A 25,389-nucleotide genomic window follows, 5' to 3' on the forward strand; every position below is an offset into this window, starting at 1 on the left:
CATTTTATTTGTTTTGCATTTTATACTTGGTCCTCAATATTCATGGGTTCCACATTTATGAATTTAACCACGCATGCAGTGAAAATATTTGGAGAGAAATTGTACCCATATTGAACATGCACAAACATTTTTCACTTGTCATTATTCCCTAAATGATATAGTCTAATAACTATTTACATAGTATTCACATTGCATTATTATTATAACTAATCTATGCATAGGTTATATTGTACATACTACACCATTTTATATTAGAGACTTGAGTATCCATGGATTTTGATATCCGTGAGGGGTTCTGGAACCAATCTCTGTGGATTTTAATGGACGACTGGATGCACGCAAGGGTACTTCAAAAGGTTTGTGGGAAAATGTAATTAAAAGATAATGCACATTTTTCACAAGCTTTTTGACTATACCTATATATATAGATATAATATATATTATAAATACATAATATATATTATATATAATTATATATTATAAATATATATAATATATAATATATCTATATATAGGAAACCATCACAAGCCCAACACTAACCAGGTGATTGTTTATCCCAGGCACTGACCTAAGTTCTTTACCTCTGTTAACCTCCTTACTTATCCTGTGAGACAGGCATTTTCACTGTACCAAGTATACAAGATGAATTGGAGATACAGAGCGGGTAAGTAAGTTGCCCAGGCGAGACACAGCCAGCAGTGACAGGGCTACAGTTGCACCTGGACAGTCTGACTGTGACCTAACTGACCACTCTGCTTTACTGACTTTCTAAGAAGGAAAGGAAGGCATGGCGAAGGGGTGAGAGGAAAGGAGCTTAGGGATGACGCAGGGAGGCATGCAGGGTCCAGCCCCTAAGGAGTCTTTTGTGCTTTAGTGGGCATTTGGGGGTTGGCTGCAAAGTTCATGTAACCCCTTTCCGTGTCTCCTCCAACCGGCGCCTCTCAGGAGCCATCTATGTTGTATGTACACACAGCACTCCTCTCCCCAGGCCCCAGTGGGTTGAACTGGATCCAACCTGGGCCACACTACTCTTTCGGGGTTTGGAATTGGGACTCTGGGATTCTAGATTGGTGGGGACTGTTGGGTTAACAGAAATGCCCTTGGGAGTTGTGGGAGGGTCAGATCCCATCCCCTTTGTGGCCCAGACAGAGATGGGGATAAAGGAAGCAGAAGCAAAGGGAGAGCAGAGACCGAGAGCGGGGCTCTGAGGCTCCTTTTGTGCTTGGTCCCAGCAGCTTCCTGCACTCCTGCTCTGCAGGCTGATGGGGTCTCCTCATTCCCCCCACGTCCTGCTAATGGTACAGCCCGCAGAGGTGTGGTCTTACAACCTCAAAGGTAAGGGATTTTGTAGACTCAGAAGAAGAATTCAACCGTCATTTGAAGGTGATGGAACAGTTAAAACGCAGGGAAGAGAAAGAGGGGGTAGAATTGTTTTGTTTGGACTCAAGTGTGGAGGTCATAGGGAGATTAATTTGGGTTCAGAGGAAAGAAGAATTTCTGAAATCAACATAGTGTAAACACAGAATAACTTGAACCTTAAGCCGCAGGATTCCTGGGCACCGGGTGGCACATGTCCAGAATAATCACCCACCTGACAGAGGGAGTCAGCTTCAGGGGGAGCGGGAGTTGACCAGGGGTGACTTCTGGTGTGGTTTCCACCCTGTGGTGCTGTGGTTCTGTGACTCTGGACCGGGGTATGAAGAGTTTGTCAGGGTTTGTTTCTGGGGAGGAAGCTATTCCTGGTTTAGGATGCACAGTTGCCAGCACTTGTGGGAGCACTCCTTTAAACCAGAGAGCTGCTGGGAGAACTGGCATCTTAAGGCCCTGCTCTGTTGGTGTTGAAGCAAGCCCCAGGGCCTTTCCTGTCTCCATAATGTGTCTTCCTCCCAGGTCCCTGGGCATGTCAATGAGCTTTCTTCCCTGGTGAGGGCCCAGGCACAGCACAGTGGACGGCTATTCTGGTACCTGCTTGGCAGATAAGATCCCAGCAGTGTGTGAGACCCTATGGCTGGCTTCTGCATGCCATACCCCCTTGCTATACCGTCTCCCTCTCTCTGCCCCTGCCACAAACATAATTGGACTATCAGATCCTAAATCCGATAGTTACTGGTTAGTAAAGAAATTTGGAGAAGCCCAAAGAAAATAGCTCTTCCAAGTCCTCACACTCAGAAATAACCACCACTCACTTTTTTGTTGAATATCCATGAAATCCTCACTTTACTCACACAGTATCATATTTACTGATCTCATCCTCTTTGTTATTTGAGAGGGGAGAGAGAGAGAGAGAGAGAGAGAGAGAGAGAGAGAGAGAGAGAGAAGAGAGAGAGAATGTGTTTCCATTTGCTTGTTTGCCCTCCAAATGCTGTTCAACAGCCAGGGTTGGGCCAGGGGCAGAGCCAGGAGCAAGGAACTCAATCCAGGTCTCTCCCATGGGTGGCAGAGACCCAACTAATTGACATCTGCTGCCTCCCAAGGTGTGTATTAGGAGTAAGCTGGAGTCTGGAGCCCCAGACGGGAGTTAAACCCAGGCACTCTGATGTGGCACGTGGCGTCTTAACCACCAGGGTAAGTGCCTGCTCCGGATCGCATCCCGCCTTTTTGTTTCCCACCTCTCCTGGCTGTGCTTTCCTGTGGATAAACATGCACAGACCTTACCTGGCCTCCTTTTCCTGCTTCCCACTGGATTCTTCCCTTTTTTGGACTTGCCACAGCCGCCTTTCCCCAGTCATCAGTAACTGAACCAAAGCCTTCGCAGACTTGGAAGTGGGCACCAAGGTAGTCACTGCCTCAGGGCCTGTCAGATTTCCTTGGCTACAACCTCCCTGCTAAGGCTTTGGGAAGAACTGCTGTAGGGGACATCATAACAAAAGAAAGTGACAGGACATTTCTTACAGCTCCTGGCTGGCTTGTCTCATTTCTTCTCTATAGCATTTTTGGTTTATCTTTAATTATCTAGTGCTTGGAGTCTCAGAGCAAAGTCAAACCTCTAACAATCTGTCAAAGGAGTTTAGGGCCCTTGGCCCAAAAGACATGATAGAACAAGGAGTGAATGCGGCTTTGGCTCCACAGTCTCTTGCCACCTGAGAGTTATGGATGAAAGGCAGGAGGGAGGACACCTGATTCACGGTGGGGGTGGGGGGCAGCTGATTGGTGCACCTGCTGATGGCTCTCCCAGGAAGTATTCATTCTGATGATGGCTTGATCCCCTCATCAGAGGCTTGTCCTGAGATAACAATCTGTGTTCCACACCTTTGCTTCATCTTTGGATTTTTGCTTTTCCTTTAGTTGGAGGGAATCCACAGAGAACAGGGCTTCTTACCCTCGGCATTATTGCTATGTGACCTGGAGAGCTCATTTGTGGTGCAGGGCTGTCATGTCCAGTAGTTTTTGCATGTTAGTTAGAAGTGCCCGGGGACTCTGCCCGCTACATGCTGAAAGCGTCTTCTTTGGTTATGACAACCTAAAATACCTCCAGGGCTTGCCAAATGTCCCTGGGAAGGAATATGGCCCCTGACTGAGAACCAGCGCTTCAGAGGTTAAAAGAGGGTGCATTGCAGCCCGACCAATGTGAATTCAAAGCCTGGCCCTGACCCTTGCTTAATGGTGTGTCCTTAGGAGAGACATTGGAACATTTATTAAGAGATTATCTGAAGGGTTTGGTAATCTATTTTCACATCTTAAAAGTGGGGGAAATAATGGTATTTTCCACAAAGGGTTGGAAAAGGATCAACTATTACGGGGGAAGTAACAAAAGTCTCAGTGAATTATCCAGTTTCTATTTTCACAGTAATTCTTTGAGGTGGTTAATATTCCCATTCTTCAGAAGAGAAAATTGACACTGGGGGAATTTTTAAAAAAATGTTTTATTTATTTATTTGAAAGAGTGACACAGAGAGGGGCAGAAGGAGACAGAAAGGGAGAAGGCGAGGGAGGGGGAGATCTCCAATCTGTTGGTTCACTTCCCAAATGCTTGCAACAGCCAGAGCTGGACCAGGCTGAAGCCAGGAACCTAGAATTCCATCTGGGTCTCCCACTTGGGTGGCAGGGACCCAACTATTTGGGTCACCATCTGCTGCCTCCCAGGCTGTGCATTGGCAGGGAGCTGGGTTGGAAGCAGAGTAGCGGGGACTTGAACCACTCACTCCTGTATGAGATGCAGATGTCTCAAGCAGCAGCTTACGCTGGAGCAGCCTAACTCGCTGTACCACAGTGCTCAGCCCAATACTAGGGTTAAACAACTTCCACAGTGATTGACCTGTGCTGTGAATTCACAGAACAAAGGAACTTCCCCTCTATGCACGAGATAGGCCACTGCTGTGGTGAGATGCCGATTTCTGCAAACCCAGAGAGCCAGACATGTGGGGACCCAGGAACCAGCAGTCTCAATTCACGCAGTATGTTTTATGGATGTCATCATTTTCTCTGTGTGCTAGGCTGTGCCCCCAAACCCTTCGTAACTCCAATTTATCATGCAAGTGAAAGATGTTACAGCAAACTTGCTCCTGTGTGGCTGTGTATCACCCAGGGTGAGGTCCGATCACTCTGGAGAAGTTGGTCCTTACTGATTTTTTTTTTTTTTATTTGACAGGTAGAGTTATAGGCAGTGAGAGAGAGAGAGACAGAGAGAAAGGTCTTCCTTCCAATGGTTCACTCTCCAAATGGCCGCTACGGCTGGCTCTGTGCCGATCCGAGGCCAGGACCCAGGTGCTTCCTCCTGGTCTCCCACGCAGGTGCAGGCGCTCAAACACTTGGGCCATCCTCCACTGCCATCCCGGGCCACAGCAGAGAGTTGGACTGGAAGAGGAGCAACCGGGACTAGAACCCGGTGCCCGTATGGGATACTGGCACTGCAGGCAGAGGATTAACCAAGTGAGCCATGGTGCTGACCCCTTACTGACTGATCTTCAAAACCCCTCTCACTGCTTAAGATTTTATCGACCCCACGTGGCGAGACTGAAGACACCGAGAAGCAGTGTTGATGATGAGGAAAGGGAGAAGAACCTGGCTGAAGAGTTGAGGAAGGGATTAGAGCCCAAGATACACAGGCCACAGGGGCAGATTGCCTTGTTATGCGTTCCCACTGCAGCCTGCCTGGTCCCGCAGTGAGTGTGGCCCTCTCTCTCTTCCTTTCGAAGAACTCCAGAACTCCGTTGAGGGTGGAGGGATGAGAAGACAGGAGGTGATAAGCAAGGAGAACAGAGTGCTAATGACAGAATCCAGAGCATGGTGTGTGATGTTCACTGTGAAATTATTTCGGTTTCCCGTATGTTTGAAATTTTTCTTCAGTAAAAAATATTTGATTCCTGGAAAAATGAAAGATAAATGAGAGAAAACACCCCAAGGGTGGAGACCCCAGCTGCAGGTACAGACATGCCTCAGGGCTTCTTCTCATTCTGAAACCCGGGAAGGCTCAGCAGGAAGGGGGCCCCTGGGCTGGGCCACCCCCACCTGTGACCCTGGGCGGGGATGACGGATGGGGTGGCTTGGAGACAGGCAGAAGTGAAGAGAGAGGCAGGACTCACCAGGTCACACTGCAGAAGGCTAAGACTGGATTCCTAGGTTGTCTCATTTCTCCTTCTGCTGTCTGCCTCCCATCCACGCAGAAGCCCCCTGGAAGCTCACCCTGGAAGTGGAAAAGCTAGCGCATCCTGGACAAAGACTCTTGCTCTGGGCGCTCGGACCTCGCTGGGCTCCAGGCCCTTAGAGGCCCCATCCTGGCTTCTGAGGCTGACAGGGAGTTATCAGAGGAGCCTGGCTGTCCTAGTGCAGTGCACCTCCTACTGAGTGTGCCTGTTCTTCCCTCCCAGATGTATCCCCAGTAGAACACATCATTTTCCTTTTGAAGTTGAGACTTGAGAATATATACAATTTTTTAATTGTAAACAGCAAAGCATTTTCTGCATCCCTTCATGTTAACCCACTCTTTTCCTATTTGAACTAGTTATTGGTTCAGATCACCATTCAGACACGGGTTTGAATCCCAGCTCTGATACTTGCTGGCTGTGTGACCATGGGTCAATTGCACAACCTCTCAACCTCATTTTCCTAACTTATAAGGTAACAACTCCTGTTGAATGTTGTTTGAAAATGAAGAAGTGATGTGTGTAAAACTGTGATGTCTAGCAATAATGGTAGCTAATAGTATTATTCACATTATGATTATTATTTTTCCCTGTTATCCTTTAGCCCTTGTTTATAGACATTCAAGTTTTTCTTTGGTTGATACGTTTGTAATTTTTGACACTGAGAGGCACTGGCTGGTTGGTCACCAAACTGCCACAGTACCATCATCGATCTCTCAGGAATTCATTTATATTAAGCAAACTCATAGAAGGCTGAAAGAAAAACTTGAGTGTCAATTATTTGATTTCCTGAAGGAAATACGTTGCTGTGTGTGTGTGTGTGTGTGTGTGTATGACAGAGAGAGAGTTAGAGAGAGAGACAGAGAGAGACCTAGAAATGTAGGCCAACGTGTTGATGCTCTTCTCTCTCTCTCTCTCTTTTTTTTTTTTTTTTTGAAATTCTTCTCTAACTAATAAGAGGGCTTTCCTGATTTATATAGCAATGGGTTGGTTTAACACAACATCAGGTGATAGATTTGCAACATAAAAGGATAAATTCTCTTTCCTTCAACAGATCCTGCCAGAGGTTAAGGGAACGGTAAGATGTTCTTTGGCTGCAGTGGTCATCCCGTGCTTCACAGGTTACTTTCCTGCGAGATTACTTGGGAAGGCTGGAATTCAGCAATTCCGGGAGAATTTTGTTTTAAATCTTGCATATCAGTCTTGAATATCATAAGAAGGTTCTTGGTGCTTCTTAATAACATGGGATTAAAGGATCTTTTTCTCTCACTTAAATAAATAAATAAAAATAAATGCATAAGACTTTTCTTAAAGTATGAGTGTTTTAACAGTGAAAATTCTCCATGTCCCTACCCCAGTCCTGACGCTAGCTTCCCATCCATTCTTTCAGAGATCATTAATGCCAGCGCAAGACAACGCACTACAGCACCATTCAGTTTGTCCTTCTGCCCACCTGCTTGGCGTCTCTTTGTGCTCCTGAAAGCACAGACGTGGGCTTTGCAGCTGCCTTTCCTTATCTCACTGAGGAGGGGAATGGCTGCCCACTGCTTTGAGTTGGCAAAGTGCTGTTTCAACAACCTTATTTCCTCTCACGGAAATAGAATTCCGTTGTGCTTGGAGTGTTTATTTTCATTTAATTTTAATGAAAGCTGAAACAAAGATTTAAATTATTATTATTTTTTTTGGCTGGCACAGCACAAGACATTGTTAACACGGTGTATGACAAAATATATCATCCAGCAAGCTGGGGCGTCATCGTCTGACTTCACCCTCACTTCAAGCAATCCTGCGGCGAGAGCGGGCGTTTAGTGCAGAGGTTAGGACGCCGGTTCAGTCTCCTGCGTCCCAATCAGTGTTTAACTTGGGTTTAACACCTGGCTCTGGCCTCTGACCCCACTTGTTAGGTTCCTGCCACTCACAGGGCAGACCTGGATGAATCCCTGGCTCTGACCTGGCCAGGCCACTGTGGGCATCTGGGAAGCTGACCAGCAGATGGGAGCTCACGCTTTCTGTCTCTCAAATAAATTTTGAAAAGTTCAAAAATCCAAAAATATCCCACATCACGAAGTGAGCAGAACCATCTCCATTCATACCCGAGGAGGCAACCAGCAGGCTCTGCAGGGCAGGGCCGAGCTCCTCACCTGTGAAGGCACAGTGCTGGGCGACACCTGTGGGTTTCAAACTTTTTGGCCACGGACCCTTTGTTTAAACAAACTCTTCAGTGAAGACGTATCATGTCAGACGATGAGACCCAGGCTCTGCTGGGGGAGGTGGGAGTGGGGCTGGATCAGCAGCTGGGCCCTCTCTGTGCCTGCCCAGCTCACCGTGGACCAGGCAGGACCCTCTTCCCCAACCATGACTGTTCCTGGAGCTGGCATTAGGCTGTTGGGGGGTGGGGCAGCCCCAGGCCCAGAGGCCCTCACAGGTCTTCAGGGAGGGGCTCTCGGAGCTCCTGAGCAGGGACAGCAGGCTCAGGCCGAGACGCTGGGCATGTGGCCAGCACAGATCTGCAGCATGCGTACCAGGCGCTGCGCCATGGTGGCTCGGAAGCCTTCCACCTCCAGGTCACAGAACAGCACGGGGCTTCGGTAGGTGTGCGCCAGCCTCATGATGGTGTTCCGATGAACGCTGCAGTGGCTCTCCCGCCCAGCGCCTGCGGCCAGGAAGCACGCCTTCCCTAGGAAGAAGCTGGCGTCCACGTGGTACAGGGACTTCTCCACGCTCTGCAGGCTGTATTTGCTGTGAAGATTAATCACAAATACGAGCAGGTCCACCAGAGGCCGATTCACGTTGGAGGGCAGAGGGAGGGACCTTGCAAGGTGGACCCTCAGCTCCGAGGCGCAGTCCATCTTGAGCCTGGAGTCCGCCCGCTGCTGCAGAAGAGCATCGTCTGTGCCCACCAGCAAGAGGGTGGCCGTGTTCAGGCCGGGCAGCTTGTCTAGCGGCCTTAACACCAACATCCCAGCCGCTGGCCGAACCCTAAATTATTTTTTAATTGAAAAGAAGATTTATTTATTTATATGAAAGGCAGAGTGACAGAGAGATAGAGATCTGCCATCTGTCGGCTCACTCTCCAAACGTGAGAGCCAGGAGCCAGGAACTCCGTTTGTGTCTCCCACATGGATGGCAGGAACCCAAGCACTTAGGTCAGCATCTGCTGGCTCGCAGGTGCAGTAGCGGGAAGGAGAATTAGAAGCCGGGATTCCAGCCAGGCCCTTTGATATGTGAGGTATAGGAAGCAGGCACAGCAAGCAGTGACTCAGCTCACTGTGCCACAACGCCCACCCGCTGACACACAGATTTTAAGTGTGTGCTTCTGTTTCCACACACGGATATCAGACATGACACTTCCGTTTTGAAGTAAGCAAAGACGGGAATCAGGCTTCCATTTTACTCGTTCAAGGTCTTGTTCCTTTTACAGAAAGAGCATTCATGAAGATAGAAGGATGATTTTAAAATCATTGATGAAGATTTTACAATCTAATTCGTAGGGGGAAACCTTATGGACTGTTTTCATGGTATCGGTGGTTCATTCTCAGCATTTCTATAATATTATTTCTTATTGTGAACAAATTGTTTTATTTAAAAATATGTTTAGTGATGGAATGCTACAAAGCCTAGTCTATTGTAGGGGAAAGCATCTGAGACAAGATTGCTTCCCAAAGATGGTCACAACAGTATCTCCCATCCTACATGCTGTTTTTCTTTTTTTTCTTTTTTTAAGATTTATTCATTTATTTGAAAGGCAGAATTACAGAGAGGCAGAGGCAAAGAGAGAGGGAGAGAAAGAGAGAGGTCTTCCATCCACAGGTTCACTCTGGCCTCAACGGCTGGAGCTGAGCTGATCTGAAGCCAGGAGCCAGGAGCTTCCTCTGGGTCTCCCACGCAGGTGCAGGGCCCAAGGACTTGGGCCATCTTCCACTGCTTTCCCAGGCCACAGCAGAGAGCTGGATGGGAAGTGGAGCAGCCAGGACTCGAACTGGCGCCCTTATGCGATGCTGGCACTGCAGATGGCAGCTTTACTCTCTACGCCACAGCGCTGGGTCCCCACATGCTGTTTTGCAATGTGATCCCCGTCAGGAGGAAAGGCCTCTTGCTTTGAATGTGAGCTGGCCTGTGCATCACTAACAACTGAGAGAATGGAGCAGAAGTGACATTGTATGATTTCTGAAGCTAGGTCAGAAAACACCCTGATCGCTTACCTGGCTTTCTCGGGTCTCCCCTGGAGAAAGTCAGCTGCCTTAGTGACCACCTGAGACTTCCACGCTGCAGAGGCCACATGTGGATGCTTCAGCTGACGCACAGGTGAGCCTGGTCTTCTAGTGACACCACCAAGGCACCAGACACGTTAGTGAAATAGTTGTGGACTCTCCAGACCAGCCTGTCTGCTGGCTGAGAGCAAAGTGAAGGAGCGGAGGGGTCACCAGCCGGTACAATCTGTGGGGTACAATACAGTGGCGAACGTTTATCCTCTATGCTTTGACATAATTTGTTACACAAAAATAGAAACTGGGGCCGGCGCCGCGGCTCACTAGGCTAATCCTCCGCCTAGCGGCGCCGGCACACCAGGTTCTAGTCCCGGTTGGGGTGCAGGATTCTGTCCCGGTTGCCCCTCTTCCAGGCCAGCTCTCTGCTGTGGCCCGGGAGTGCAGTGGAGGATGGCCCAAGTGCTTGGGCCCTGCACCCACATGGGAGACCAGGAGAAGCACCTGACTCCTGCCTTCGGATCAGCGTGGTGCAGAGGGTGAACCATTGGAAAAGGACGACCTTTCTCTCTGTCTCTCTCTCTCACTGTCCACTCTGCCTGTCGAAAAAAAAAAAAAAAAAAAAGAAACTGGAACAAAGAGCTTTAAGGAATATTATACTTTAACAAGACATGCAATTAATATAATCACTAATAATACTGTGTCTTCTACATGTTAGCTACTATCCAAGATTCTTGGGATTACAGGAAGTGTCAGATGAGATCCCTATCTCAAGGAGCTTACAGATCATTAAATGGAAGCGAACTTGCAAAGAAACCTAAGTACAGGAGTGGGCATTTAGCCTAGCAGTTAAGACACCCACTTCGCACACAAGAGTGCCTTGTTTTGATTCCCTGCTCCACCTCCTGACTCCAGCTTCCCACCGAAGCTGACTAAGGAAGAAATGGAGATGGCTCGAGTAATTGGATTCCTGCACCTGCCCAAGCACTTGGGCCCCTGCACCCACGTGGGAGACCTGGTTGGGGATTCCAGCTCCTGGCTTCAGCTGTGGCTCAGTCAGGCACAGAGAGAATAAACACACAGATGGGGGCCCTCCCTCTGTCTCTATCTCTCTGTTTCTCCACCTCTCAAACAAATAAAAACAAAACAAAACAAAAAACCTGAGTACATTCAAATATTATTTGTGATGGAAGTATTTATAGAATAATGTTAGGGGGCATAAAGTAAGGATGGAAAAAGCTGTGGGCATAGCAAGTGGCTATTGTGCCAGGTGCCTAATTCCATGTTTACCTCTTTTTTTTTTTTTTTTTTTTTTAAGATTTACTTAGGGGCTGTCGCCATGGCGCACTAGGTTAATCCTCCACCTGCGGCGCCGGCATCCCATATGGGCACTGGGTTCTAGTCCCGGTTGCCCCTCTTCCAGGCCAGCTCTCTGCTGTGGCCCGGGAGTGCAGTGGAGGATGGTCCAAGTGCTTGGGCCCCTGCACCCGCATGCGAGACCAGGAGGAGGCACCTGGCTCCTGGCTTCAGATCGGCGCAGCTCCGGCCGTTGTGGCCATTTGGGGAGTGAACCAACAGAAGGAAGACCTTTCTCTCTGTCTCTCCCTCTCTCTGTCTGTAACATTATCTCAAATAAATAAATCTTTTTTTAAAAAAGATTTTTATTTATTTATTTGACAGGTAGAGTTACAGACAGTGAGAGAGAGAGACAGAGAGAAAGGTCTTCTATCGGCTGGTTCATTCCCCAAATGGACTCAATGGCCGAAGCGGAGCTGACCCAAAGCCAGGAGCCAGGAGCCTCTTCCAGGTCTTCCATGGGGGTGCAGGGGCCCAAGGACTTGGGCCATCTTCCACTGCTTTCCCAGGCCATAGCAGAGAGCTGGATCAGAAGCAGAGCAGCCAAGAAACGAGCCGGTGCCCATACGGGATGCCGGCGCTGCAGGTGGAGGCTTAGCCTTCTACACCACAGTTTCAGCCCTTCCACGTTTATCTTTAAATGACTTTTGTCACTCTTTGCAATTCATGTTTCAATAAAGGATTATTTTCTTTTGTAAGAAGAACTTTCTTTAGTATTTTTGCTAGGCTATCTACTGGTGACGAGTTAGCTTTATGTGAAGCATCTTTATTTTGCTATTATTTACTTATTAATTAAAACATAATATAAATAATAAATTCTATAAATATTAGTTACATAGCTTGATGAACTATTAGTCATAAAGGAAACATTTTGACCATAACCCAGAACAAACCTAGAACTCATCTTTGTTGTTGATGGAATTTTTCATTTGGCAAGAAATTCTTGGTCTGAGATTCTTTATTCCCCTCTTTGCCCTGCCCCACCCAGACTCTAAAGACCCCAGTCTGCTGTTTTCTGAGCTACATTGTTTTATTGAGAAACACGCTGTCAGGCTTATTGTTGTTGCTTTGAGAATAGCCTTGTTTTTCAGCAATTTTACCTTTACATGCCTAAGTTTGATTTTCTTATAATGTTTCCTCCCTGGAGTTGGTAAGTTTCTAGAATTGGTGGCTTCACATCTTGTCAGTTTGGGAAATTCTCAATTATTATCCGCTTAAAATTTCTCTGCTTCTCCCCCCTGAGGATCCTAATTTCATGTGGATTAGAAGTTCTGCTGTTGGCGATATCTCTCCAAAGAGCTTTCCTGTATTTCTCACCCGGATGCTCTGCAGGCTTCTATTTAAATATTTCCTTTAGGCTCATATTCCAAGTCGCTCAACAACGTTTAACTCTGTCTTATCTGTTGTCAAACCTACTAATTAAGTTTTAAACTTCAGTTTTTGTATTTCTCTAAACTAGAAAAGGCATTTGATTTTTCAAACAGAATTATTTTTTATAAGAACTTCTCTAGGCTTCATTTAATGTCTGTGTTGCCTATGGGTCTGTTTGTATTATCTACTTTTTCTCTTTGTTCTATTTCTTGGAATGCATGTTAATTCTGAGTGCTAGAAATTCTCTAAGAAAAAATTCGAGGCTCTTATTAACGTTATCTTCCTCCAGACAGTATTTACTCTTTTTTTTTTTTTTCTTTTTCTGGTAGGCAACTAGAATTGGGATAGGTTGTCTCAATCAAATTTGGGCGTGAGCTGACTTGAAGATGAGTTAAACCGCTGATAAAGTTCAATGCAGAATTTGCATTCCTCTGTGTACTTTTGGTTTGTCTCCAGTCTAAATGGAGAGGAGTCTGATCTGAGAGGCTGTTTACCAGAGCACAACCTTCTTGGCAGCTTCTAAAATCCCATACTCTCACTTTAGCACCACAAAATTGTCAAAAGCTGTTCTTGATTTTTTCCTTACATTCTTAGTCTCTCGTTTGGTCTAGTTTACAACAAACTCCTTGAGGCAAAACTAGAGTAGAGTGTTGGTCTCTGTTCTTTGCATCTCCTTTCTCTTTGGGGTTTGATCCCTTATGTTGTAGTAGCCGTAATATATCTGAATCCCACTTTTACCTCTTTGATTTCATGAGGTTGTTGAAAGCTCTGTTGTATTCTCTTTCTATTGTCAGCTGTCTTTCACCCCTGAGATGCTTTTCATGTCACTCTTTAATATTCAGCAAATGCTCCAGAGGAGAATGCTGTAATCCAGTTGTCAGGCTCAGTTTAGTAACATTTCCTTTATCTCGGATCCTGAACCTTCGTATTCTGGCTGCCTGTGCATTTCTCATGGCTTCAGGAAGATCCCTATTTTTTATAATAACTTTTCTGCTCATCTGGTTGTCATACTGCAAGTTACTCCTGCATAGCCACAGTTAATTTAATTTTAAATGTAGAAAGATTCCATATATAGAACTTCTATTTACCCTTATATAACCATATATTAGTTTTATTTTACAATAAAATAATACATGTGTATTATGATAACCAGAAAGAATTTGGAATTTGGATAAAATGAAGGAGGTTCAAATAACTAGGCCAAGTATATGGAAATGAAGATGGGAAGTCTTGGGGTTGGGTGTTTGGAACAGTGGTTAAGCTGCTGCTTGGGATACCTGCATCCTTTATTGGAGTGCCTGGCTTTGCTCTTTTTTTAAAAAAATTTTTTTTATTTGACAGACAGAGTTAGACAAGAGATAGAGAGAAAGGTCTTCCTTCTGTTGGTTCACTCCCCAGATAGCTGCTACGGCCGGTGCTGCGCCAAACTGAAGCCAGGAGCCAGGTGCCTTCTCCTGGTCTCCCATGCGGGTGCAGGGGCCCAAGCACTTGGGCCATCCTCCACTGCACTCCCAGGCCACAGCAGAGAGCTGGACTGGAAGAGGAGCAACCTGGACTAGAGCAGCTCCCATATGGGATGCCGGTGCCGCAGGTGGAGGATTAACCAAGTGAGCCACGGCACCGGCCCCCTGGCTTTGCTCTTTAGTCCATCTTGCTAATGTGCACCCTGGGATGCACATCTCCAGGTGATGGCTCGAATTCTTGGGTCCTTGTTGCCCTCTTGGAAGACCTAAATTGAGTTCTGGGATTCCATCTTCAGTCTGGCCCAGCATTTGCAGAGTATTTGGAGAATGAACCAGCAGATGGGAGCTCTCTCTTTCTCTCTGCCTTTCTAAAGATGGGAAATCTTGATACTATGTAATTTTAGAAATTACTCTAATGGTTCAAGTACAAATCCTTAAAAAAGTCCATACAGAGTAAAATTTTACCCATGAAAATTAAGCCTCTCACTTTCTAGAGACATAATTGAAAGAGACGAAGTCCAGTGCCTGACACATTGTGTGCCTAAAAATGTTTATAAAATAAATAAAAGAAAATGAGTTGAAGTTGACAAGGTTGTAAAGGGGGTTCTGATACTGAAACTAGATAATGTTTAAGCTCTGCCAAAACTTAAAATGAAGCTGATAAAGACTGTAGTAAAGACCCCGGTAAGAATGATGATTCCTTTGAGTGAACCATCAAGCTACTTTTATCTTTCATTCAATGAATAATTTAATAGAAAGATGGTCTTATTACTCTGCAGGAGGTCCTGAAACTGAAAATTTTCTCTATGCTTTCAGGAGAAAAAAGAAAAATGGCAAGATATCAACCAGATGGTAGGAAAAACAGGTTTAACAAGTTTTGGGTTAGCATTTAACTCAGAATATAGATTCAGCGGCTTTGATGGGCCTAAAATAATGGGTTTTCCATTATATAGATCAAGCATCAGGAAACTATAGCCTTAGGGCCAAATCTGGCCCACCATGTGTTTTTATAAATAAAGTTTTATTGGAACGTGGCCACACTCACTATTTTCTGAATTGTCTTCAGCTGCTTTAGTGCTCTATAAACAGTTAGTAGTTATGACAGAGATCACATGACCTGCAAAACCCAACATATTTACCATCCGATTATTTACAGAAGGAAAATTTGCCAACCCTTGGTGTGACCATTTCCGGGAGCATTTGTAGTAACCCAGCTTTGTGAAGTCTTCAGGAGCCCTGGATTTTTCTGTTTTGTCACTTGATCTTCCAAAAGTTGTTGCCCTTATCTTCAACACTGGGACTCACCATGGTACCTGTGTTACAGACACTAGGAAGAGATCAGTTAAGTTCCAGTCAAACTGCACCTACTAGATAACAGACAAATTAGTTTATATAATAGTCTTGTAGGCCAAAACAAGGGTTAAACTCCATTCAGAATATCCAGTTTATTAAGGTAGAAAGGAACACATTCTAGAAATGTTTCCATTTTAAATTTTCTGTGCCTAACAAGCAAACTTTAGTGGTCTCTACCTCTTCTTTGAAGCATGAAGGATAAAAGAAAGTATTGCAGTATAAAAACTGTATGATGTGGGGCCGGCACTGTGGCACAACTGGGTAAGCCACCACCCGCAGTGCTGCTATCCCATATGGGCACCAGTTCAAGTCTCAGCTGCTCCACTTCCAATTCAGCTCCCTGCTAATGCACCTAGCAAAGCAGTGCAAGATGGCCCAAGTTGGGTCCATACACCCACATGGGAGACATAGAAGAAGCTCCAGGCTACGGCCTGGCCCATTCTGGCTTGTTGCAGCCCTTTGTAACTCTGACTTTCAAATAAATAAATAAATAAATCTTAACAACAACAACAACAAAAAAACCTGCATGGCCAAATGGGAAAAGGATGTTCACTGGGTTAGCCAGAGCTCGAATCTCTACTCTGTCCCTACCTAAATTCTTGAACCCTTCTGAGTCTCAGTTTCTTCATGTCTACAAATAGGTTGCCAACCAGGTAATTTTGAAGGGTAAATTAGAGTTTTGGCTCCTTTCCTTTCCATGGGCTTTCCATATTGTCAGTAGGAACTTGATACTTAGAACTGGTAAGCAGACTGGATTTCATTGATTCCTTTCCATAGAAATATACCAAGGGGGCAGTAGGTTGATCCTACACCTGCAGCAACGGCATCCCATATGGGCGCCGCTTCTAGTTCCGGCTGCTCCTCTTCCCATCCAGCTCTCTGCTATGGCCTGGGAAGGCAGTGGAGGATGGTCTAAGTCCTTGTGGCCCTGCAACCGCATGGGAGACCAGGAGGAGGCTCCTGGCTCCTGGCTTCAGATAGGCACAGCTCCGGCCATTGTGGCCATTTGGGGAGTGAACCAGTAGACGGAAGACCTTTCTCTCTGTCTCTCCCTCTCACTGTCTGTGACTCTACCTCTCAAATAAATAAATAAATAAATCTTTAAAAAAAGAGAAAGAAATATACTAAGGTCCACACACACATTTTCTCTCTCTTTTTAAAAAGATTTATTTATTTACTTGAAAATCAGAGTTACAGAGAGAGAAGAGAGGCAGATGGAGATATCCTCCATCCACTGGTCTGCTCTTCAAATGGCCACAACAGCCAAGACTGGGCCTGGCCAAAGCCAGGAGCCAAGAGCCAGGAGCCAGGAGCCAGGAACTCTTTCTGGGTCTCCCACATGGGTGGCGGGGCCCCAAGGACTTGGGCCATCATCTGCGGTTTTCCCAGGCATGCTAGCAGGAGCTTAATTGGAAGCAGAGCAGTGGAGACTCAAACTGGCGCGTATATGGGATGCCAGTGCTGCAGATGGTGGCTTAACCTGCCATGCCACAACACTGGCCCCATAATTTATCTCTTAGAACGATTGTATGTAGCTTAGTCTCATGTATGGATGATTCTTTGTGTTTTTGTTGCTGTTGTTGTTGACAGGCAGAGTTAGACAGTGAGAGAGAGAGACAGAGAGAAAGGTCTTCCTTCTGTTGGTTCACTCCCCAAATGGCCACTACGGCTGGTGCACTGCGCCGCCGATCCAAAGCCAGGAACCAGGTGCTTCCTCCTGGTCTCCCATGTGGGTGCAGGGCCCAAGCACTTGGGCCATCCTCCACTGCACTCCTGGGCCACAGCAGAGAGCTGGACTGGAAGAGGAGCAATGGGGACAGAATCCGGCACCCCAACCAGGACTAGAACCCGGGGTGCTGGCGCTGCTGGTGGAGGATTAGCCTAGTGAGCCGCGGCACTGGCTGGATGATTCTGTTTTGAAGACCCTAACTAGGGAGCAAGCACGTCATTCTGCAGACATGGACAACTCTTCAGGAAGCCCGTGACGGTTCTGGGGTAGTGCAGTCATTTGGGTAGAAGAGCATTTTTGTGCACTCTGCTTCTGAGGCCTTTAATTGATGCCTTAAACATCACTGTATAATTTGGTGAGACAGACTTCTTTTGTGTTAATAAGAAGTTACTCAATAATTCATTTCTTGCTCTCTCACTGTAAATCGTGATACACTAATGTGGTTTTAATGAGGCTGTAATATGCTTTTCCAAGGGAATTCTGCAGTGCTGTAACAATTACCGTTCCATGATTTTTAGGCAGCATTGCCTCAAGAATGAGTGCAGTCAGTAACAAAGTGAGTGACACTTCCAGGGTTGGGGAAGGAAGTTCCCCAAAACAGTTTCTACACAGTTGCTGTGGAATATGGAGATTAAATCGATGAATGCTTAGAGCAAATGCAAATCTGAGACGTTGGCTTGTGAGATGAAACAATAGTTTCCCCTCCTTGAAAACTACTCTTCACTGAGGAAGAAATAAAGCAAAGGAAAACATCGATGCCTTTAGCACTAATTGCCTTAAATGCAGTAACTAACCCAGTCCAGGTGCTTAAAATATTCCTCTGCACTTTGGATTCCTTTGTTCATTTTAATGGAATTAATTTTGTTTTGATGTTAATTGTCCTTTTACATCTTGTTTAATTGTACATGATGCCTCATATGGTTTTTGCAAAGGGAGAAATAATTCTAAGCAGAAAACCTAGCAAATACTGCATCAGATTGGTTTTCAGTGAGAAGGCTGAACACTGTCCATACGTCAGTACCTAGACTTACCCTTTTAAAAGTGAGGTGCTTTTCCAATGTCCACATTATAAGGTTAAGCAGCAAGGAGGATAAGTGACCATTCAGCATCAGTTCCACTCAATAAGCACTTAAGTATGTATACAGTAAATACAAAACAATATTTAACACGTTATGAGGAAATAAAGATGAACGAATGGTTCTAGGGTCTCACGGTGTAATGGAGAAGACAAATGCGTACACAAGTGGAATTGATCTCTGTGACCCTATGAAAACTGTGAATGCAGACGTGCTATGTATTGAGGAAATGAATATAACGTCGGTTTGAATTGTATTTTTATGGTTTACAAAGGACTTTTATGTATATTATTGTTCTTTTGGACTCCAGAAAAATTCCATGCGATGCATGAAGATTAATACAATTTTTCAGATGAAGAATTTATGGTTTGGAGTTATTGACTTACCCCAGTTCATATGACAAAGAAGAAGTCAAGTTGAGCTCCCAGTCCTTGTCTTATTCTGCATTTTCATACATAGTAGGGAAGGCCAGGGTATTAGTGAGTTCTCCTTGAACCATGTTGCTATGAACTGAATATCCATGTCTTCCCTGTATTCATATGTTGAAGCTCTCATTCTCAATGTCATGCATTTTGGGGTGGGACCCTTGGAAGGTTTGGATGAGTCATGAGGAGTCTCATGGTGGGATTAGTGCTCTCATAAAAGGAGAAGAAACCAGACTTCCCCACCTGCTCTCCCTCTGTGATAGAAGGAGATAGCAAGAAGATGACCACTTGCAAACCAAGAGGGCCCATATCAGATGCCAAGTCTGCTGGCACTTTGATTTTGGACTTCTTGGCCTCCAAAACTGTGAGAATCCATGTCTGTGGCTTAAACTACCTAATCTATGGGATTTTGTTACAGCAACCCAGACTAAGATAAACAGGCAGTCCAACAACACGTGCATGTATCTATCCCATCAGAGAAGGCTGACCTGCCTCCGTCGCATTGCTATCATTTACTGGCTTCCCAGTAAATGGACGAAGTGCAGCCCCAGTAAATTTGCATGAGTCAGAGTTCCTAGACTTGATATATGAGGCCCTCCATCGCTGGTGGCTCATGCTGACACCCTCGTCCTCCTGTTTGCTGTTGTTGGCCTTGAACTCCTGCAGTAGAGTGACTCTTGTAGATCTTCCTGCACAGTGCATAGTTTCTCAGCTTTGCCCATGTTATCTCCTCTGCTTGGAATACACTTTTTTCCCCACTTCATCCAACAGCCTCCTATCATCTTTAAGATTTGCAATTGGATTTCCTTTTGGAAACTTTCCAAACTCTACCAGAATCAGTTAGGTTCCCATCCTCGGTGTTCCCATAACATTTTAATTGCCTTTTCCTCACTTTATTGTCATGTTCCTGAGCCTGTCTCCTCTACTGCAGCGAGGACAGCAACCAGGTCTTATTTTTGTCTGGTCCCCATCCCGTAGAGAAGGGCTGAGGGACGTACAGATGACCAGATGTGTTCAAAACATTATTGCCGAGGAAGTGAGGCTCAGGACAGTACATCCCAGGCCGTTGCAGGTGCTTGGCCTTATGTTCTCAGGATTGCAATTGCTGTGTGAGAGGAGAAGCTGTCCGTGCCAGCATCAGCCCATCCACAGTGATCCAGCCTAGTCTAGATGATGGACTAAAAGCAGAACACAGTCAAGTCTTTCTTGTAAAGGCAAGTGACTAAGTAGAGAGAGCCAGAAATGGTGAAATAAGTGAATGATCTGTTTATTAGAATAGTAATAATATGGAAAGTTTTACTCCAAGATGTTTTATTCCTAGAGGCAGATATTTAGAGGTAGGTGGAGCCCAGTCTATTGTCTAGATTAGTCCCAAGGTCTGATCATCACACACACACACACACAAAGCTGAATTTGACTACAAATGCAAAAAAAAAAAAGTGAATAAGCATAAGACAGCAATCTTGCTATCAGATTTCTCCACTTCAGTTCCTACTCCATTGTCCTAGGAGGCCACTTAGTACTTTTTCCTTTTTTCTCCTGCTTCCCTGAGAAAAGTGGCATTATACTGATAGCACCTGGAACCCCGGCTGCCCTGTTGGGGATGGGTAACCAACCATCACCATCACCACAAGGCAACCCAGAGAGAATCTCTTGGGCCAGCTGGGTGACTATCTTTATTGTGTCTTCTGGAATTTACCATGATTGAAAGTAAACTTGATTTCTCCTAGAAACACACCCCATGCTTCTGACACTCACCCCTACCTCAGTAATCTACAATCTGTTTTTTGTTGTTATTGTTCAGGTCAAAAATCTTGAGGTCAGCGTGGGTTTTTGGTGCAGAGGTTAAGATGTTGCTTGGGACACCCATATCCCGTACTGGAGTGCCTGGATTTGAGTCTAGCTCTGCTCCTGATCCAGCTTCCTGCTAATGTACATGCTGGGAGACAGAAGATCGTAAGTAGTTAAGTCCTTGCCACCCATGTGCAGGCTGTTGTGGGCAGATGGGGAGTGAACCAGTGGGTGGGAGATCTCTTTCTCTTTCTGTCTCTCTACCCTCTAAATAAATTAATTCAAAAGTATTACTAACGGAGGACAAATCAAGACAATCAATGTATTTTTAAAAATTGTATGCATTCATTTATTTTATTTATTTGAAAGAGACAGAGATCTCTCATCTTCTGGTTCTTTCCCCAAATGCCCGCAAAAGCTGAGACTTGGAGAGGCCTCAATCTGGGATTCCCACATGGGTAGCAGGGACCTAAGTACTTGAGTTATCACCTGCTGACTCCCAGGGTGCACATTAGCAGAAAACTGGAAATGGAAGTAGAGCCAGAACTTGAATCCAAGCACTCTGATGTGGCATGAGGGTGTTTCCAAGTAGTATCTTTTTTTTAAAAAAAAGATTTATTTATTTGAAAGTCTGAGTTAAACACAGAGAGAAGGAAAGGCAAAGAGCGAGAGAGAGAGAGAGAAGTCTTGCATCTGCTGGTTCACTCCCCAGTTGGCTGCAACAGGCAGAGCTGCGCCAATCCAAAGCCAGGAGCCAGGAGCCAGGAGCCAGAAGCATCTTCCGGGTCTCCTACATGGGTGCAGGGGTCCAAGTGCTTGGGCCATCTTCTACTGCTTTCCCAGGCCATAGCAGAGAGCTGGATTGGAAGCAGAGCAGCCGGGTCTCGAACCAGCGTCCATATGGGATGCCAGCATTGCAGGTGGCGGCTTTACCTGCTTCACCACAGCGCTGGCCCCCAAGCAGTTTTTAAAAATTTTTTTTATTTGGAAGGCAGCTTAACAGAGAAAGAAAGAGAGACAGGGAGAGAGAGAGAGATCTTCCATCCACTAGTTTACTCCCCAAATGGCCACAGCATTCAGGACTAGACCAGGCCAAAGCCAGGAGCCTGGAACTCCATCTAGGTCTCCCACGTGGGTGCAGAGGCCCAAGGTCTTGGGCCATCCTCCACTGCTTTCTCAGGTGTACCAGCAGGGAGCTAGATTAGAAGTGGAGCAGACGAGGCTGGAACCAGCGCCTGGATGGTTGCAGGGGTTTCAGACAGCAGCTTAACCCACTGCACCACAGCGCCGGCCCCCGCCAAGCAGCACGTAAACTGCTGTGTTAAATGCCTACCTCAAGATGATCATTTTAGAGGCTTATTTGATACTTGAAAATATCTATCAAAACAGAAAATAAACATCCCTCTTGCACTCACTTCTCAGTTTCTAAGAGTTTCCCCCCGAACAATAACAGTTCACAGAGACATATGGCCAACAATAGTTACAGAGGTTATTTTTAAAAAGAATAAAATAAATCAAAATAACCTAATATTCCTCATAGGGAATTGTTTAAGTAGATTGCAGTGTTTTGGAAAACAGCTTCGAAAGCAAATGAAGCAGATTTCCATGTTAAAGCTGCCTGGAATATGTTAAGGGGGAAAAAGTAGGTCACAGAATTGTATGAATAAAATAGTCCTTCTTACTTTTGCAAATAAAAAAGACTGGGTGAATGAGTTTATACTTATTTATTTGACAGGCAGAGAGATGACAGACGTAGAAAGAGAGAGTTACTATCTGCTGGCTCACTCCTCATTGCACACTATGGCCAGGGCTGTGCTGAGGTCACAGCCAGGAGCTGGGAATCCATCCAGGTCTCTAGGGACCATATCAACAGGAAGCTGGAGTCAGGAGCCAGAGGCAGGCATCCAACCCGGGCACTCCAATAGGGGATGTGGTCACCTTAAGTGCTGGACCAAACGCCCACTCACTTTCTACTTTGAAAGTAAGCATTATATACGTTCTCATCTGCACACTAGGTGATGCCTGGTAAGATGTCATGGAACCAGAAGGGGGATTGTCTCTGAGGACAGCTGGAAGGTGAATTTGTTTTCTGATTGAAGCGCTTCTATGCGTTTGAGTTTTTCCGTCATAAACTACTGTATTTGAAAATGATACATGTCACGTTTGTCAGAAAGCCTATAAGAGCAATACAGACAGATCCAGAGTCTTCAAACCTTGGCTCTGTAACTTCCTAGCTCTGTGACCTTCAGCAGTTAATTTGGTCTCTAGGCATCAAACTCACGACTTGACAAGGAGGTGGGCAGTGTACGGCCCCCGCCTGACTGCACAGTGGAGAGCCTTCCTGGGCACAGACCACAGTGAAGAGGGGAAGGTAAAGGACCAGATGAGACCTTGCACAGGAGGTTGGCATAATGTTGCTTCACTCCATTTAACAGGGACATTAATGGGCTCCATAAAGCTTCTTCCCCGTTCTACCCAGGATGTGACCCAGACGTCTTCAAGATTGCGGCAGTTAATTTTATCTACCCTGGCTTCCCAATCAATGCTTTTACTTGGGAGATATTTACATTTCGGAGGCTGAAAGGCCTTCCCCACAGTCAGGTCCCCGAAGGCATTGTAATGCCACATTTTAGAGTTAAGTGCTGAGACCTTGGGCCCTTGATGTAAGAAATGATAAACAGTGACCGTGGCGCTTGGCAGATACAAAGCTCTGTGCAAAGTTGGAGAAAGACTGCTCAGGCACAGAATGGGCAAGAGAGAGGCAGACTGCCGTCCCCCCAGCTTGAAATCGTAGCCATCCCAAGTGCAAGCGGCAGCTCTAATCGTGACTGCTGGACTGTCCCCTTCCAAGCACTTCGTGAATCAATTGTTGTTGCTTGATAGGGCACATTTCCTTTCCTTTTCAGTCTCTGTCCTCCTGTTTCCTCCTCCACCCACCAACCTTGCGGTGCCAGGCAAGGCCCCATTTGCCCCCTCAATACTGCTATCAACTAAGCTTTCCTCCCAAGGCCCATTTTTCACAGGGCCCAGAAAATCCAGCTTTCCACAACACTAATTTCAACACATTATCTTCTGATATGCTTCCTACAAAATTCAGAACCAAGCCTAAATTTCTATTTTTTTATTTTTTTTTAAATTAATTAATTTATTTGAAAGGCAGAGTTACAGAGAGGCAGAGGCAGAGAGAGAAGTCTTCCATCTGCTGGTTCACTCTGCAAATGCTACAACAGCCAGAGCTGGGCCTATCCGAAACCAGGAACCAGGAGCCAAGAGCTTCTTTTTGGTCTCTGACATGGGTGCAGAGGCCCAAGGACTTGGGCTGTCTTACTGCTTTCCCAGGCCATAGCAGAGAGCTGGATTAGAAGTGGAACAGCCGGACTCGAACCAGAGCCCATATGGGATGCCGGCACTGCAGAAGGCAGCCTCACCGGCCATGCCAGAGAGCCTGGCCCCCCAGGTCTAACTTTCTTAAATCGAGACTCAAAGCTTCCCTGTCATCTGATTCCCTGTTACCATAAGAGCAGATTAGGTTAAGAGATCCAGGTTCAAGTTTAAACCGTGATTAGCTTGTTTGGATGTCTTGACCTCTTTTAGCTTCAATTTTCTCATTTGTAAAACGCAATTAACGATAATACCTACCTCTCAAGGTTATTGTGAAAATCAAATGAGTCAGCGCTTATGAAAGCACTCTAAGCCGTCGGCGCTCTAACATGTGATAACAATATGAACATTTATTGAGTGCTTGTATGAATGCAATCCTCAGAGAAATCTAGAAGACTTTTACTATTTCCATTTTATAGTGAGGTAAGCGAGACATATTTGTGTTAACTAAGGCATCTTACTTACACAGCCAGACAGCGGTGGAGCCAGGAGCCAAAGCAGGCAGTGTGCCCCAGAGCCCATGCTCTGACGGCCCTGCAGCACTGCCATCAGACAGGATGACTGTCTGATCCCAAGAGAAGATTCTATTAGGCTTCCCTGCCAGTTCTCTGCTCTGTTTCACAAAGTGCTACACTCCTCCCTTCCTCTTGCCCATATGACCTCTCCTTCCCTCCTCTCCACAGAGCTGGATCCTGAACAGCCCAATGCCACTCCCATCCCTGTCAACCAGTCTCTTGACCGCGGTGTCTGCTAAAACCTCCATTCATCTCCCAGCAGCATCTACCGTGTGTTGCAGTTTGCATGGGCTTCTGTATTGGAAAGTGCAAAGTTATATTTCTTGATTAAATGAGTGTATCTAATTTAGAATTTTTCAAACTTATCCAGGTAAAAGAATCATTTGGGTGCAATTGTCAAAAATACCAACTTCTTACAAATTAAAACCACAATGGGAGGTAGGCATTGGATACAGTGGTTAAGGTGCCAATATCTCATATTGGGTTTGAATTCTGGCTGTGCTTCCAATTCCAGCTTCCTGCTAATGCAGACCTTGGGAGGCAGAGGCTGATGGCTCAAGTATTCGGATCCCTGCCTCTGATGTGGGAGACCCAGGTTGAGTTCCAGGCTCCTGGCTTCCACCTGGCCACCTCAGCTGTTGAAGGTGTTTGGGAAGTGAGTGGGCAGATGGGAGATCTTTCTGCTCCTTTCTTTCTGCCTCTCTGCCTTTCAAATAAATAAAAACTTTAAAATATGTTAAAAATAGTCTCACAATAAGATATCACTTCACATCTGTTAGAATGGCCATATCCGAAGAGGTAAGGAAAGCATTAGTTAGAATATAGAGAAAAGGGAACCTTTGTGTAATGATGGAGGGAATGTAAATTTACACAGTCATTACAGAAGACAGCATGGAGGGTCCTGAAAAGACTGAAAACAGAACTGCCCTCTGACCCAGCAATCCCACGTCTGGGTGCGCATCCCAAGCAGACAGAATCGCAATTTTGAAAAGGTATCTGTGCTCCCATGTTGATTGCAGCACTAGTCACAATAGCCATGATACAGGATCAACGTAAGTACTGATAAAGAAAATACACACTATGGGATACTAATGGAATGCTGATCTACCTCAAAGAAAGGAATCCGATCATTCATGGCATC

At 45.7% G+C, this 25,389-nt stretch overlaps 1 pseudogene; it reads right to left on the bottom strand.

Moving 5' to 3' along the window:
* Positions 1-7,933: 7,933 nt before the first annotated feature.
* LOC100353362 (centromere protein M pseudogene) lies at positions 7,934-8,543 on the bottom strand (annotated as a pseudogene).
* Positions 8,544-25,389: the final 16,846 nt, after the last annotated feature.

This window comes from Oryctolagus cuniculus, chromosome 7 (assembly GCF_051225735.1).
Source record: "Oryctolagus cuniculus isolate XC-2025 breed Fujian yellow rabbit chromosome 7, ASM5122573v1, whole genome shotgun sequence".
NCBI classification, from domain to species: Eukaryota; Metazoa; Chordata; class Mammalia; order Lagomorpha; family Leporidae; genus Oryctolagus; species Oryctolagus cuniculus.